Source organism: Hippopotamus amphibius, chromosome 7 (assembly GCF_030028045.1).
Source record: "Hippopotamus amphibius kiboko isolate mHipAmp2 chromosome 7, mHipAmp2.hap2, whole genome shotgun sequence".
In the NCBI taxonomy this organism is placed as follows: domain Eukaryota; kingdom Metazoa; phylum Chordata; class Mammalia; order Artiodactyla; family Hippopotamidae; genus Hippopotamus; species Hippopotamus amphibius.
In genome coordinates this window covers 89,726,149-89,740,872 of record NC_080192.1, presented here as the reverse complement: position 1 = coordinate 89,740,872, position 14,724 = coordinate 89,726,149, and positions in this window count along the sequence as shown.

Here is a 14,724-nt window from a genome sequence, read left to right as displayed (position 1 = left end):
TTAAATATTTATATGTAAAAATATCTACCCAGAGAGAATTTTTAATAAATTATTGTAAATTCAAAGAACGACATTGTAGGCAGTCATTTAAAACGAGAAAAATATTTTATGACCTGGAGAGATGATTGCAAGCACAGTTAACTGAAGAAGGCAGGTTACAAAAAAACATGTACAGCATCATTCCATTCAGAATTTTATATTATTTGCACGTTTGGTTAGAGAAATAACTGGAAAGACAGATCAAAAGTTAGCAGTAATTTTTTTCAGTGGTATAATTACAGGATATCTATATTTTCTTCTTTTTACTTATCTGGATTTTTTAAAAACAATAAGCCTTCACTGGTTCTGGAAAGAAAGTATTTAAATTTATGTGATAACTCTAATTAGGAACAATCATGTATCTTCTTTCTCAGGATTAAATTCTAATATGCCCAGTTGCAGGTATATTGTTTTCACAGAGCACCTACTATCTCTCAAGTTCTTTGTATATTATTTAATCCCTCAAAATAATATTATGGGACAGGTAATAAAAATATAAAATAATCCCCATTTTACAAATGAGGCAATGAAGGCCTAAAGTCAAGCATCAGACTAGGATTTGAAGGCACATCTATTTTTAAGGTGCATGCCCTTGTTTGTATTACCAAAAGACTGGAAATAACCTAAATGTCCATCAGGGGAACCAGTTAAATTACAGTGCATTCACACAATATAAAACTGTGCAGCCATAAAAATAAAAATGAGAATGCTCTTTATACTCTTACAAAGAAATGTTTCCGGGACATAGTGTTAAGAAGGGGGGAAAACCCAACAAGGTACATAAGGTATGTATAGCATGGCACCATTTAGGTTAGAATGGAGTAGGGGAGAGAATATATTTGTTTTAGTATATACATAAAAACATCATTAGAGGGATAAACAAACACCTAGTAACAGAGTTATCTATTTGGGATGGGGGAAATGGGCAGATGGGGCACAGTAACAGGAGAGAGACTTTTCACTACACACCTTTTCATACTATTTTAGTTTTGAGCCGTGATATGAATTACCAATTCAAAAGAGTAAATACATATAAACATTTTAAAAGCAAAATAAAATGAAATAAAACTCCTGTCCTTTTTGCTCTTCCACATGCCTTAGACATTTTTGGAAGGCAGTCTACGTCCGCTTTTCAACGAGACAAGCAGGGCAGCAGGCCTCTGGACTCCTCCAGTGGCTGGAACAACAGCGTCAGCACACAGACCAGGAAGACTGTCCGGCCAGCAAGCAGCGTCAGGCCAAGCACACCCTCTTTCCTTATCCCTGACTTACAAAAACAAAACCAATACACAAATCCACTCATCAGCATTTCTGCAGCCAGCTGTTAACCAATCCTCTTCCTGCCCTTTACTCTTTCTTTTCTTCCTTTTTCCAGAAAAACCTGGAAAGCTTTGCAAAACTTTGCAAAACAACTTACTAGCTCTGGCTGCCTTGTTGTTTTCCTTCTCTCCTTTGGCCTGTGTCATCCTCTCAGGCAAGGACTGCAGTCTGACTTCCTCCCAGCTTGCCTACCGGGTTCATTTCAGTGTCTTAAAAAAAACAAAACCAAAAAAACTTTATTTTCCTGAACCTAGAAACCTCAAGTTAGAGGTCATTTTGTCTAACTTCATCCAAAGTAGAACATCCCAGCTGTAAAATTTAGCAGAGTAAATGTATTTGGTTTTAAAACACAATCCCTTGGTTTCACTTTGTCTATCCAAACAACTCTAGGAGTGGCAGCTCTCATAAAATATCTGCTCTTGCTAAGAATCCCACGGGGCAGGTCTATTTGTGTGTGGAGTTCAGCAGAGCAGAGAGCCCCAGTAAATTTCCATTTAATAATTCAGTGACTGCCAATCGACACCTAATATGTATCCATGGCTGTCTGAGACCCTGTGCTGGGGGACAAAAACAAACGTGAGACCCAGCTCCTGCCCTCGACCTCTAATAACCCTGTTAGGACACCTTCAGCTCATAAATGTGTCTGGACTCATTCGTTTTGTTGCTTAAATCCATTTGTAAGGTACCAACTAATAAAGTTGTAGGCATTTTCATGGCTAGCTGGGTGCTAAAAATATGATTTACCAGAATGGCTTTCTCCAGCCTCTCCCTTTTTTCAGATTTTGGGGAAATAGCTTTTATTGATATATTACAATGATCTTAGCCAGAATTCAAACTCTAGGTAATGTAACCCACACAAGATTCACTAACCTTTCAGGGTGTTAATTAGTTATAACAGTGTCATAGCCTTCAGCTTTCATTAGCTAGAATTCCTGGCTAACATGCAGGAAATTTGAGATGTATGCCAGGTGCGTTCAGTGAAAGGTTCTGCTCAAATCAAATGCGAGTCTAAAAGCAAGTCATTCTCAGCGTTACTGAGTTTGACCTGGATTCGGCAGGGATTCAGGTGTCTAGAACCATACCATATACCTCCCCCGAGGGTGCTGGGCCAGGACACTGACATCGAGCGAGTGCTGCTACATTTGCTGGGAACGTGGAGCAGAAGGCCCCACAGAGACTGCAGGCCCACTCCCTATCACACGTGCGCAGCATCACCAGGAATGATACCATGAGATCCATCTGCACTGGCTTATTCTCCGAGGAAAACCCCAACCAGGTTGAGGATACTGAGCACCACAGACTGAAAGCAGCAGCCAGAAACCACTGCACATTGTGGCCTCCACAGATCCACACAAGATACATCGGCAGCAAGAAAAAGAATGTTGTGTTTTTCAGGTTTCCTGTCAGGACATCCTGGCTTGAAATACAGTTTTGTCACTGAAAAATATAAGCTAATTGACATATGTGAAACTGCCAGATTGTGTCCTTGAGAATCGCAGAAATCTGTCAGCTTGCAAAAAAGAGCTCAAAAACAGGTAGGAAAATCACCCATTTCCATTAATAGCAGGTAGATTTTCTTCCAGGTAAAGAGGAACATGGGAACATGGATGAATTGATTCAAGGAATGTGGTCTGGGGAAGGCTCCATGCACAGATTCTGAGCAGACAGGGCCTTGTCTTTTTTTTTTTTTTTTCTGGGCCCTGCTGCATGGCTTCCAGGATCTTAGTTCCCCAGTGGATCGAACCTGTGCCCCCTGCAGTGGAATCACAAAGTCCCAACCACTGAACCACCAGGGAATTCCCAGGGTCCTGTCTCAAACAGCCTTGGACCAAATTTACAATAAGATTTGACAAACTTGGGGTACAAGCATTACTGCATAAGGTGGTAAGCCCTGTTTTGCTTGTGACTCGGAAGATCACCTGTGAATTCCCCACTGCCCCATGGGCTTTGCCACCTGCATTGAACAATTCAGTTCAGCAAAACAGTATAAGGCTATATATTGAATACTATAAGCCATCTCCCTGGGAGAACTGCAAGATAAAAAGAAGATCCAGTAAAAGGAGAGTGTAGGCCAAGGACCTCTTCTCCAGGGTTGCCATGGAAAGCTCCAGATCAGACAGAGCACTCATCCGTTAATTAATTAATTCATTTACTCATTCAACAAACATTTATAGAACACCTCTGAGGTTTCAAGCACTATGCTAAGTACTGAGAATGCAAAGGTGAATAAGACCCAGATCCTTGTCTTTGAGAAGTTCACATTCGAATGGTGGAGAGCTAAGAAAACCAACAGTTACAGTAAGGCACTATGTGGATGTGTGCAGAGTGTGACTGCTCTTACTGTTGTGTGCCTGCCTTGTTTCAAACGTGGTGGCACACAGAGAGTCAGGGAAGAGTGACCAGACACTGTGCTGCTTGAGCTGAACACCTGAAAACAGGAGCCAGCCAGGGGAAGCAGGGGAAGGGAAGAATGTTCAGGCAGTGAGACCAACACGTGCAAAGGTACAGAGGAGACAGAGAAGACATCGTTGGGTGGATGAAGAAGAGAGGGTGGGGTGGAAGAGATGAGGCTGGAGGGGGAAATTAGAACCAGGTGACCCAGGCTCTTGTCGTCATGCTTAGTCAGGGGCTGGGTCTCATGTTTGTTTTGTCCCCCATGGGGCTCAGACACTGGTAGATACATATTAGTTGTCAATAAATATCTGAAGACAGCGAGGTGCCACTGATGGGTTTTAAGCAGGGGAGTAACATGACCAGGTCTGCATAGGAGACAGGCATATCGGGGGAAGACCTGAAGAGGCTTAGAGTGGAGGCAGGAAGACCAGGTAGCCACCTGCAGTGATTGAGGTAAGAGATGAAGATGGGCTGAACTAAGGCAGTGCCAGTGGGAGTGGAAAGAAGTGGGTGGACATAGGATCAGGACATCATATAGGAGAGAGAGGGCTGCCATTTTTAGGTCAAAGAGTATGGATATATTTATCATGTCTCATGGGCACTGCCAGACCACATCCAGAAATTACTGGTCAACCTGAAGATTCTTCAAAACCACAGACTGAGACTATAAAGCTGATGGTCTCCACTGCCCATTACTGTCTCTGGGTGAGATGCCACTTCTCAGGTCCCCACAGAACTTCTCTTGTGCTTATTCCCACTGCCTCTTCTGTGCAGAGGAAGCAAAAAGGGAAAACACTGTTCAGAAAAGCATGACACCTATCTTTAAGTGACCAACCTCTATCCACATGAACAGGTTGGGTTATAGGCGAAGGGGCCCCCATCTCTCTACAAAATGTTTGAGGGAACAACAGAGGTCAATTCAAGTCCTTCTTGCGCAGAAGAGGAAGCCAGAACTCCAAGGAGAGAGACTTGCCCAAGGACAGAGCTAGAGGAACAGAGACAGCCAAGAACACAAGTGTCATCCTGTTCCCCCCCGCCCCCCACCATTAGGAAGTCCTTGAACTTTCCCCAACCTTATCATTAAGAGAGGGGGAGGAGGGTGGGACAGGTGAAGCCAGGAATGTAAGCTGAGCCAAGGTCAGCTACCGGCCACACCCCCTGCCCCAGCTTCAAAGAGGATAGAGATGACTACTGACTCTGACACTTGCAGGTCAGTGCAGACCTTTGAGGCCCTGTTGTACATCTCTCAGCCTTGTTGCAGTGGGTACCATCTGTTAACACTAGTATTCACACTATCCACCTTTGATCTCTCCCTCCTCAACTACAAGCTTCTACTTCCTTCTACTATTCTGTCTTATTATGCTCATAAGCCATCAAAATGTCTTTAGAATGCCAATATTGCTGTCCCAATTCCACCGCTGGCACCGAGAAGTATGATAAACTTTATAGCTCTGAAAGCCTTGGTCAGAAAACAGTGCTGCGACATACAAGGTGGGCAGGCTGAGATCCCCCCTCAACTTCATATCTCCAGCCTCACAGCCACATCTGTGAGCAGGGAACCTCCTGAGGAAACACATGTGGTCTCTGCAGATTCCACAGCCACCCTGTCTCAAAGCCTGACTTCCTCCCCTCCCCCTCCCCCAGCCCCACACCCCCTGTGCAGGAAAAGCAGCAGAGAAGGTGCTTCTTTAGCTCTTTCCTCTTCCCCGCTTAGCTCTATCACATCTCACGAGGTCAACGCCTATTTTCTTAGAACCATAACATTTATATTTAGGGGCTTAGGGTACAATTCTGTTTTCCTCTATCACTGTGCCTGGTTTTTCTGGCTTTCAGAAGTGCTCCATTCATAAATCATGGCTTATTTCTCCCCAGGCAGTGAGTCATATTCGCAAACAAATTTTACTTCCTGGGTCACAATCTGGTCAGCTCCCCCAGCTCACGGAAAATGATCAAAGACTATGTGTACTTTTACCTTTATATTAGCTTGCACACAATTCATTAAAAATTTAGAAGGGGGGACTTCCCTGGTGGCTCAGTGGTTAAGAATCCGCCTGCCAATGCAGGGGACATGGGTTTGAGCCCTGGTCCGGGAAGATCCCATATACCATGGAGCAACTAAGCCCGTGCACCACAACTACTGAGCCCGTGTGCTGCAACTATTGAAGCTCACATGCCTAGAGCTGTGCTCTGCAACAAGAGAAACCACCACAAGGAAGAGGAGCCCCCGCTCCTCACAACTAGAGAAAGCCCTCTTGCAGCAACGAAGACCCAATACAGCCAAAAAACACATAATTAAATTAAAAAAAAAATCAGAAGAAAAACACCTCAGCACATCCTCCAACCTCCCCACCTCTTGTTTTAATTTTCGCCACAGCACATCCGACATACTATATAGCCCTTTATCCAACCCACCTTCTTTCCCTCCCTCCTTCCCTCTCTTCTTTCCTTCCTTCCTTTCATAGTCTTTCTCCTCACTAGGATGTAAACCTTTTGAAGGTAGGGCTTTTGTTTTGTTCATTTCTATTATCCCAGGACACAGCTCAGTGCCTCGCACACAGTAGAAACTCAATAAATGTTAAATAAACAACCTGTTGAATGAAGAGTTGATTTTCCTTCCTTTTCTCTGGAGCCTAACCACTCCCTCTCCCGCCACAACAGTGTTTTTTCTTTGGCTTAACAGCTGAGAGATCAGATGATCATATATTTTACAACAGCTCTAGAGGGGAACTTCACTGAAATGGTAGTGGGTATTTCTTCTCCATCTCCAACAATTCCACCTATTGAAATTGTATCCATTTGGCAAGTCCTAGGGACCTCTTCTGGGGCACCATCCTTTAACCTCCCACAGTAATCTCCCCTACCTCTGAATCCACAGCACTCAATGCCTGTATCACTCATCTAGAATTTAGCTCTTTCTGCCTTGTGCTGGTAATTTTTCTGAATGTGATTGCAACAGGAAGGTCAACAATAAGACAAGGGTAGTATTTCCCTGGCAATGCTGGCTTCCTGCCCCTGCTCCCACTCCTCCTACCCTCTTTCCCATAGGTCCCCACTGAGCAGTGTTTATCTTGCTGAATTTAATAAGGACCCAGATCTGGGCCTTACACTTTCAGGCTGGCCCATGTGAAGGGACCCACCTCTCAAACACCTATTAACCAAGTTCACACAGAGGTCACAGGGCATACAAACCAAATGCCAATGTACTGATTCATACCAAGGAACAGTGGACATTCTAACGGACTAGAATGCTTGAATTGGCCTGACTGTCTGATCTTTTCCTCATGGGCTAAAGAGTGCTTGGTAAATAGGGACTCAGCACAGGAGTCTGACCCCCTCTTCTCTGCTACAGAAGCAGTCTGACTATGGCAATCACAGCACTCAAGTCCCCTTAGTCAAGACCTGCCCTTCCTTAGGCAGTACCAGGGCCACTTCTCTACTTCAGAGGATGGCCAAGTCCCTTCTGCTCAGTTCTCTAAGCTGCTTTACATCTTAACCTAAATTACAACCACTTTTCAGGCCTTTCTTCCTGAGATGGCTCCCAGACATCTGATTAGTGTTTGCAGTGTCCTCAAACATTTGGGCAACAAATTTACAAACACTATCTAGGTTTACCTTCGTGGAGAGCTAATCATCCATTACAAGTGGATTTTACTGGTCTAAAGGCAAACTTATTTCCTGTCACTTAAGTACAAAAGCTGCACTGATAAAAGACATTTCTCCAAATAAGCACCTGAGGGCCCATGCCTTGTAGGTTTCTGTAAGTTCCTACCACAGGACAGAAAGGACTGCTTTAGCAGCAAAGAAGAAGAAAAAAACTCACCCTCCATCTGAAGTTGGCCCAGGGTCAAATAATGAGGCTCATCTGCTTTCTTGATCTGAAACACAAAAGCTACCTGCCTTTGCTCAAAACCAAGGAGTAGGGACTTCCCTGGTGGTCCAGTGGTAAAGAACATGTCCTGCAATCAGGGAACATTGGGTTCGACCTCTGGTTAGGGAACTGGGATCCCACATGCCTCAGGGCAACTAAGCCCATGTGCCATGAACTACAGAGCCCATGTGCCCAGGAGCTGGTGCACCACAGTTAGAGAGAGAGAGAGAGAGAACACACACGACACAAGTAGAAAGAAGCCGCGTGCTGCAGCAAAGAGCCTGTGTACTGCAGCGAAGAGCCCAGTGCACCCTTGTGAAAGATCCTGCATGCCACAAGGAAAATGCCGCGTGCCACAATGAAGATCTGCATGCCTCAACTAAGACCAAACACAGCCAAAAAATATAAATGAATTATAAAAGAAAAAACAAATAAACAAAAAAGACACCCAAGGAGCATTTGCCTACAAAGCCCTGTGTTTTGAGGAACGACTCCAAAATACCTGAGCCCTTATTAGTTTCCCTCATCTTGGGAATTTCTCTATCTTTTGCTCTAGCCAAGTTGAAGAATTTACAAAAAGAAAGAAAAGAAAAGAAAAGAGAAAATGGAGAGGGAACTTCTGCCTTTGTTGCCTTTCTCTTATCTCTTGCAGTTCCACACACAACTTAGCAGTGGGTATGGGCTGCCATTCTCAGGCTGTAATACAGAAAACACAGACCTCCCTGAGATTACAATGAATCCTAACACAGGCACCACATTTCTGCTTTTCACACTGTTGACTGGCAAATGAGCAATGGTTTGTAGATGAAGCAGGTGCAGGAGAGGTGGCTCCTGCCAGATGGTGCTAAAAAAAGGCCCAAGTCTGATACACAAGAGTCCTTCTGTTAACCCATCCATGACCAAAGCACTGTGTGTGTGTGTGTGTGTGTGTGTGCGCGCGCATTGGGGGGGCGGCGGTGAAAATCCTTCTGTCATTTCGGAATTCTAGAGTCTCTAAGATTACCCTTAAGTGATCCATCACTTAACCTGCTTTTGCCTTGATACAAATGGCAACGGTGGACGAGACTGAGGATGTGGAGGGCAAGCCTTTAATATGCCTTCACTGATACCCTCTAGACGGCCCTGAGCGCCTCATACCCTAGAAAAGAGCTGACTAGGTACTGCCTCTTTCTTGCCATAGTCCTGCAATGGAACTTTAATATGGCCTCTGAGAGCACTTACTCTACTATATTCTTGCTGTAAGATATGATGCACCACAGTTTCTCCTCTATATAAAGGGATGATAATTCCACCTACCTCATAGGACCGACTGTGGGAATCTGAGATAACTTGTGTGAAAAGGCAAATACAGTCCCTGATGCATGCTAAATACGCACTCCAGAATACATTAGTTTTCTTCCTTCCAGAAGACAGTCTTGCATTCTGTTTACTCAGACCAACTTCCTATAAGCTACTGGAGGCTAGCTTGTCCCCAGGGCTCGGGCCATTCCAGGAAAGATGTCTTGGCCATAGCAGTGTAACATGAGATGAAAAATTCTGGGAAGGGGCAGCTAGAGGAGAAAGACAACTGAAGGGTGCCACAAGGCTGAGTGCGCCCTGCACAGGGCTTCCAGCACGAAATCCTGTGGCCTCTCACTTCAGCACCACAGGTGCTGGGGCCCAGAGAACACTCCCCTAGCCACCCTTCCCTAAATTCTGATCAGGTCCCAGGTTCAACTCATCAGATCATGGATGAGCCCTCTGCCACCCTTTCTTCTGAAATCACTAGACAGACTGTGGAGCTCATGCTAAGAAGAGGGACGTTTCTGTCCATTAAAAATCAGTACAGGGAACCACACAAAGCCTTTTGTTTTAAGGACTACCAAGGAATTAATAGCCCTGCAAAATGGATCTAAGGACCCAGTGGGAAATAAGTGGAAAAGCAATTTTTATATTTTGACTGACCGACTACCACGTGCTAGACACAGACTAGTGAGTAGTAGTGGACAGTATTTTGCAAAGGAGAAAAGCGACAGCCAGATCTGAACGACTCGCTCAGAGCAAAGAGGCCGGCCAGAGCCCACACTCCCTGTCGTTCCCCACACGGCAGGGCAGTCAGGGCAAGGCTCGGCTACCGGGCAGGCGGGGACAGGCCCGGGTCGCTGGGCGCAGCTGCTCCTTCCCCGCAGAGCCGTGCGGTCTGCAGTTCCGGGTGCGGCCCGGGCCCACGTGTCGGCTGCCCCGGCGGACCCACAGGCCGGAGTCCAGACTCGGCCCCGCCCGCGCGAGGGTGCCAGGAAGTCGGCCTCAGAGCGGATCTGAAGGCACCCGGGGCACGCCCGGGCGGCCCGCCGGCAAACGACCTCGGGAGAGTCTCGCGCCGAGCCGCCAGCGCCCCTCCCCTCCAAGCCCGCCTCGTCAGCACCTTTCCCGCTGCTGGGCCAGCCAGCCTGGGCCGCCCTGGCCCCACGGTGGGTCACGAGGCAGCGTCGGCGGCGGGCACGGCCCGGTCAGCCCCAGTGGGGCCTGTGCTCAGCGTCACCCCCCCACGCCGCCCCTCGCCGGCGCGCGCCACGTCCTCGGCCCCGCCCCCGCGAGCCACGCGGGGAACCCCGCTGACGTCACCTCCTTCCATCTCTCGCCTTCCCGCGCTCTCCAGAAAAGACGCGAAGGTGGTGACGTGGCCGGGGGTTTAATGCGGCTGCGCAAGAGACGTCGTCAACAGAACGTCCTAGGGCGCCGCCTGGTGGAAGAAAAGCCCCACACCGGCCGGAAGCAGCGGCGCGGGCGAGAGGAGAACGTGACTGACGTCAGCTCGCGGAGCGGAGGGGGCGGCGGGCGCGTGACCAGCCCCCGCCCTCGGCGCCCGCGAGTTTTTCTCTTCCTCCTTTATTCAGTACAGTGTGGAAGCGTAATTGTTATGCCCGGTCTTTTAAGGTTATAACCTTGCCTTTTCTCGAACTTACCAACGTAAGTTATATTGTTTGTTATAGAAAACTTGGGGAAAGAAAGGAAAAAATATGAAAAAATCAATAGCAGTACTCTTCTTCATATGTGCTTCCATCTTTTACTGTAATCAAAATTGTGATCTTGCTGTGTAACAGTGGTTTTAAGTACGATGGTTCTTAAGGAGGGACAAAAAGCACCAAGGCCAAGTTAAGAAAACACAGTAGAAGAGAGAAGCGCAGAACAATGGGAGAAAGGGTAATAGTATTTAATGAGCGTTTAACGGACTGTCTTATTTACATCATCCACATGTGGAAGCGGGGTCAGAGGGTTAAATAAGTTGCCCAAGGTTGCACCGTTAATGAGCGGGTAGCAGAGTTGGGGTTTGAACCCAGGGGTTAAAAGCGGAAACTTAAGGTGGTGGGTTGGAGAGGACGGCGGAAAACCGCAGGGAACATGTGTGGTTGCAGACCAGCTTTTTTACTTATGTAACCGTCGTATGGAACAGCTCTCTCAGGACGAGCCCTCTCAGCAGTGAAAGGTGCGGGTCAGCACTAGCTGAGGTATTTGGTCCTGCAATCAAAGTGCAGTCTGCAGTCCAGCAGCATTTCTTTGGTTCGGCAGCTTTCTGAATCAGAATATGCGTTCTAACTAGGTCCGTGAGTGGTTCCTATGCACGTTATAAAGCACTGTTTTAAACATGTCATTCTGCTCCCTTCGTGAGACAGGTGGGATGGTAGAAAGATGTGAAGGGCGCTTGTGGAGCTGGATGGGGGGAGGGCAGGCAGACGGAGCAAGGTCTGTTAAGGAGGGTTTGTTTTTTTGTTTGTTTTGGGGGACTTTTTTGGGTGCACCACTTGGCTTGTAGCATCTCAGTTCCCCAACGAGGGATTGAACCTGGGCCATATAGTGAAAGTCTGGAATCCTAACCACGAGGCAGCAGGGAACTCCCTGTAAGATTTAAAAAGAGGAGCAAGTAAGGAGTATCAGAAAATATCACAAGATGTCAAGGAAGAAAACTAGGAAATCAGAATCTGGGAGATTTTTAAAATAAGGACTAGGTTGAGGGGGGTAAGGAGGTCCATCTTGGGAAAATTCACACACATAAAAATAGACACAAGGGCTGTTCTCTGTGACTGACTTTTCTGTGTTGTCTGTGACTTACGCTTGAGAGGGTCCATTCATTCAAAGGGCTGGAGGAGGGCAGCCCCTATCCACTCCTTGCCTTCAGCAGATGGAGTGGAATTTCCCTGAGTTCTAGTGGAGAGCAAATTTTGGCCTGTTTCAGACATGGGAGACCAGGCAGTGACAGAAGAGCGCTCCTCGGACAACACATACAAGTTGCACTCTGTAAGTGGCCATGCCTGGGGGCTGGTGTGGGGGCATGTGGGCTGGAAGGAAAGGAAGTGATTGGCAGACCAGACGTAACAGGAGTCAGTGAAAGATGGGGTAGGCAATTGCTAGGACCAGAAAGTCACAGAGCTGATGACATCTGGTACTTTTGAGAGAGCCAGGTGGCAGGCCTACAGAACTTCACTTAGGTGGATGTTCTTGGAGTCAGGTTTTCTGAAGGTCTTTGAGTGGCCTATCACTGCTCTAGATAGTGGCAAGCTGTTGCGATGATAGCAGTTCTGGTAGAGGCAGGTGTGAACCAAAGTGTTCAGTGTGTGGAGTAGCAAGTTGTTCTCATGGTGTCCACGGTGTTAGGGGCCCAGCCATGTGGCTTGGAGGAGGAGTTAGGATGCCATCCATCTCAGACCCTCAATACACTCATTCTGAGGATGGTCAGCCTGTCAGCCCAGCAGACAGGAGACTGTGGACATGGTTTTGTGCTGTTCACTCCAGAATACAAATAGTGGCTGCAGCATGGAAAAGCAGCTGGTGGGCAGCCCTCAGAGCTGGGAGATTCCAACGACTACTGGAGATGTGCAGCAGATGGTACAGATGGGAGTGTGTATGTGTGGGTGTAGGGTTTGAAAAGCACTGTCTTGACGGGAGTATCTAGGACCACTCTACTCTGGTGGTGTGGGGTGAGTCTGAAATGAGGTCAATGCTGATGGTGTCCCAAAGGTGTCTGGATCCTGGGCATGGGTGCAGTGACCCTACCAGTACCCCTAGGACCATGCTTGACCTTTTAGAGAGGGTGTAAATTTAGAAAAAGTCAATGTAACTCTGAACCCCATTCCAGATTTTTAAAAATTAATTATTTATTGGCTGCATTGGGTCTTCGTTGCTGCGGGCGCGCTTTCTCTAGTTGTGGCATGCAGGGGCTACTCTGTTGTGGTGCGTGGGCCTCTCAGTGCAGTGGCTTCTTTTGTTGCAGAACACGGGCTCTAGTTGCATGGGCTTAGTAGTTGTGGCTTGTGGGCTCTATGGCACATGGCTTCAACCCATGTCTCCCCATATTGGCAGGCCAGTTCTTAACCACTGCACCACCAGGGAAGTCCCCCATTCCAGATTTTGATGGGCTGTGTTGGTGGGCTGGGGTGGTCCTGGGTGAAAATCTTAGCACTTGAGTGGGGGTCTCTTGAGGTGAATTATTTGCCCCAGCCATGTGTTTTATGGCCCCTGTGGTTGGAATCAAGTACTGCTAGACCCAGTGATTTGCCTGTCACTCACAGGTTTGGCTTGATCAAAAATCCGTGACCAGGACTTCCCTGGTGGTCCAGTGGCTGGGACTCCGAGCTCCCGATGCAGGGGGCCCGGGTTCAGTCCTTCATCGGGGAACTAGATCCCACACATGTCACAACTGGGAGTTCACATGCTGCAACTGAAGATCCCGCATGCTGTAACTAAAACCTCGTGCAACCAAAAAAAAAAAAAAAAAATCCATGACCAATGGCCTCAAAGTACTCAGGTTGGAGGACTTCTCAGAACAGGCCAACCACTGTGTTTCCTTGGCTGTTTTTGCTGTTCAGGCAGGCACTCTGCCTCACCTAGTTTTAATTTCTCTTCTTCTCTATACCTATCCAAGTCCTTCCTCTCCTTTATTTTTTTATTAAAATTTTTATTGGCAGCGTGGCACAGTTTGCAGGATCTTAATTCCCCAACCAGGGATCAAACCCATGCACCCTGCAGTGGAAGCATGGAGTCCTAACCACTGGACTGCCAGGGAATTCCCCCTTTCCTCTCTTTTAAAACCCAGCACAAGGACTTCCTAGGTGGCGCAGTGGTTAAGAATCCGCCTGCCAACGCAGGGGACACGGGTTCGAGCCCTGCTCTGGGAAGATTCCACATGCTGTGGAGCAACTAAGCCCATGTGCCACGACTATTGAGCCTGTGCTCTAGAGCCCGTGAGCCACAACTATTGAGCCTGTATGCCACAACTACTGAAGTCCACATGCCTAGAGCCTGTGCTCTGCAACAAGAAAAGCCACTACAATAAGGAGCCTGCACAACACAATGAAGAGTAGCCCCCGCTCACATCAACTAGAGAAAGCCCGTGTACAGCAATGAAGACCCAGCGCAGCCAATAAATTAATTAATTAAAAAAAACAAAACAAAACCCAGCACAAGGTCTAATTCTCAGTGGACTTCTGGCATCCCCTCAAGGATATTCCCCATCATCTAAAGCACTTGGGAGCTCTCCACACAAGCTAGCCCTTCAATTGTAGAGGACAGACAACCCTCAATTTGCCTACCCATCCCCCTCTCGTAGGGGCATAACTTCCCTGTTTACCAGAAATGCTCACAGACGCTCCCTCCCCTCAGTTAGGCCCGTCAGAGCCATTCTTTGGGGCTTTTGGACTTTGGATCGTGGAGAATAGAGCAGTCAGTCCTGCTCTAGTGTGGAAGTGAAAGCCATACTTTCCGGTGCATTAGGAGCCAGAATTCCTACCAGAAGGAGCTGCTCTGTGCTGAGAGTGAGTGAAGCCTCAGGAGAGGTAGACATGGATCTGACAGACCCTGGCTGTAGGGGTTCTGAGGCCTAGCCACTCCTCAGCTCCACCCCAGGATGGTTGTCTAGCCTTATTTCAGTGTCCATGAACTAGGCATTCATTCCCATTTTTGCCTGAGCTAGTTAGAGCTGGGGTTTTTGTTATGCGCAATCAAAAGGAAACAAAAAGCCTGCCTACGGACTTTTCTTGTCTTCCCAAGGACAATGAATTATAAGGAATTTATATTAAAACAACATGATAAAGTGGAAATAACATGCATTTTGGAATAAAATGAAACAT